This window comes from Vombatus ursinus, unplaced genomic scaffold (assembly GCF_900497805.2).
Source record: "Vombatus ursinus unplaced genomic scaffold, bare-nosed wombat genome assembly UNPS02004577.1, whole genome shotgun sequence".
Lineage (NCBI taxonomy): Eukaryota > Metazoa > Chordata > Mammalia > Diprotodontia > Vombatidae > Vombatus > Vombatus ursinus.
This window is the reverse complement of record NW_020944355.1, coordinates 1,473,052-1,476,146: the sequence shown is the minus strand read 5'-3', so window position 1 is coordinate 1,476,146 and position 3,095 is coordinate 1,473,052.

The following is a 3,095-nucleotide window of genomic DNA, read 5'->3' as shown; positions in this document are numbered from 1 at the left end:
GTTTAAAAAATGTTTTCACATGCAACTGGGAAAAAAGAAATACAGGAAATGGGGTACAGAAATCTATCCTGTCCTACAGGAAAATAGAAGGGGAATGGGGGGAGAGATAGCATGGAAAGCAGACTAGGGGAAGGGGTATTCAGAATGCATGCCATCTTGGGGTGGGGAGAGGGGAGAGATGGGGTGAAAATTTGGAACTCAAAATCTTGTGGAAGTAAACATTGAAAACTAAAAATAGAAAAAAAAAATTAAAATTAAAAAAAAGAGATTACAACAATTTACCATGAGGATAATACACTATGACAAGGTGGGATTTATACCAAGAACACAGAGGTAGCTCAATATTAGGAAAACTACCAGGATAGTTGACCATATCAATAATTAAATTAACAGAAATGATATGATTACATCAATAGATGCAGAAAAAGCTTTTGACAAAATACAGCACCCATTCCTATTAAAAGCACTAGAGGACATAGGAATAAATGGAGTTTTCCTTAAAATGATAATTAGTATTTATCCATAACCATTAGCAAGCATTATATGTAATGGGGATAAGCTAGAAGCTTTCCCAATAAGATCAGAGGTGAACCAAGAATGCCCATTATCACCACTATTATTCAATATTTCAAAAAGAAATTGAAGGAATTAGAACAGGCAATGAGGAAACAAAACTAAAGCTCTTTGCAGATGATAGGATGGCATACTTAGAGAATCCTAGAGAATCAAATAAAGAACTTCTTGAAATAATTAGCCAAGTTGCAAGATATATAATAAATCCACATAGGTCATGAGTATTTCTATGTATTACTGGCAAAACCCAGCAGCAAGAGATAGAAAGAGAAATTTCATTTAAAATAGCGATAGAAAATATAAAATATTTGGGAGTCTACCTGACAAGACAAATCCAAGAATCATATGAACACAATTATAAAACATTTTTCACACAAATAGAGTCAGATCTAAACAATTAGAAAAATATCAAGTGCTCATGGGTAGGCCGAGCTAATATAATAAAAAATGACAATTCTACCTAAATTAATTTACTTATTCAGTGCCGTATAATCAAACTACCAAAAATTATTTGACAGAGCTAGAAAAAATTATAACAAAATTCATCTGCATGAACGAAAGGTCAAGAATATCAAGGCAGTTGGGGGAAGAAATGTGAAGGAAGGTGGCCTAGCCGTACCATATCTAAAACTATATTATAAAGAGGCAATCATCAGAACTAGTTGGTACTGGCTAAGAAATAGAGTGGTAGATCAGTGAAATAGGTTAGGTACACAAGACACAGTAGCAAATGACTATAGTAATCTACTGTTTGATAAACCCTAAGACTCTAGCTTGTGGGATCAGAACTCATTATCTGACAAAAGCTGCTGGGAAAACTGGAAAATAGTAGGGCAGAAACTAGGCATAAACTAACATCCTACCCCATATACCAAGATAAAGTAAAAATGGGTACATGATTTAGACATAAAGGGTAATACCATAAGCAAATTAGGAGAACAAGTAATAGTTTACCTGTCAGATTTGTGGAGAAGGGAAGAATTTAGGACCAAGCAAGAGATAGAGAACATTATAAAATGCAAAAAGGATAATTTTTATTATATTAAATTTAAAAGGTTTTATGCACACGCATACACACACACACACACACACACACACAACAATGCAACCAAGATTAAAAGGAAAGCAGAAAGCTGGGAAATAATTTTTACAGCCAGCATTTCTGATAAAGGCCTCATTTCTAAAATATATATAGAAATGAGTCGAATTTATAAGAATACAAGGCATTCCCCAGTTGATAAATGGTCAAGGGGTATGAACAGGCAGTTTTCAGATGAAGAAAGTAAAGCTATGGTCATATGAAAAAATGCTCTAAATCACTATTGATTAGAGAAATGCAAATTAAAGCAACTCTGAGGTACTACCTCGCACCTATCAGATTGGCTAATATGACATAAAAGGGAAATGATAAATGTTGGAGATGTGAAAAAATTGGAACACTATTGCATTGTTGATGGAATTGTGAACTGATCCAACCATTCTGGAGAGCAATTTGGAACTATGCCCAAAGGGCTAAAAAACTATGCATACCCTTTGCTCCAGCAATACTAATACTAGGACTGTATCCCAAAGGGATCATAAAAATGGAAAAGGACTCACAAATGTACAAAAATATTCATAGCAGCTCTTTTTGTGGTGGCAAAGAATTGGAAATTGAGAGGATGCCCATCCATTGGGGAATGGCTGAACAAGATGTGGTATATGAATGAAATGGAATACTGCTGTGTTATAAGAAATGATGAGCAGGCACATTTCAGAAAAACCTGGAAAGATTTACACGAACTGATGCTGAGTGAAGTGAGCAGAACCAGCAGAACATCGTACACAGTAACAGCAACATTGTGCAACGATCAACTATGATAGACTTAGCTCTTCTCAGCAATGCAATGATCCAAGATAAATCCAAAAGAGTCATGATGGAAAATTCTATCCACATGCAGAGAAAGAATTACGGAATCTGAATGCAGATTGAAGCATACTATTTTCACTTTTTTTCTGCTGTCTTTCTTGTGGTTTTTCCCTTTTGTTCTGGCTCTTCTATCACAATATGACTAATGTGGAAATATGTTTAACATGATTGTACTTGTATAACATATATCAGATTGCTTGCTGTTTGGGGGAGGGGGAAGTAGAGGAGAAAAGTTTAGAACTCAAAATGTTATAAAAGTGAGTGTTGAAAACTATCTTCGCATGTAATTGGAAAAAATACTATTAAGTGGGAGAAAAAAAGAAACTTATTTTGCATTGTGGGGGGGGCGGAAGAACATATGCCCTCATAAGTGAACAGAAAATAGATATCAAGCAAATGAGAAGTCATTTTCAAGGGTAGGGCACTAGCTATTGGGGTCGGTGGGTAGGCATATGGCTCAGGACAGGGTAGGTTTCAGGTAGGAGGTGACACCTGAATGAAGAGTGCACAACTTTTGTAGGAGACAGTTTGCTTAAAGGCATAGAAATAGGAGAAAGAAGGCCATGTACTGAGAATGGCAAATAGGCTAGTTCAGCTCACCAGGTTTACAAAG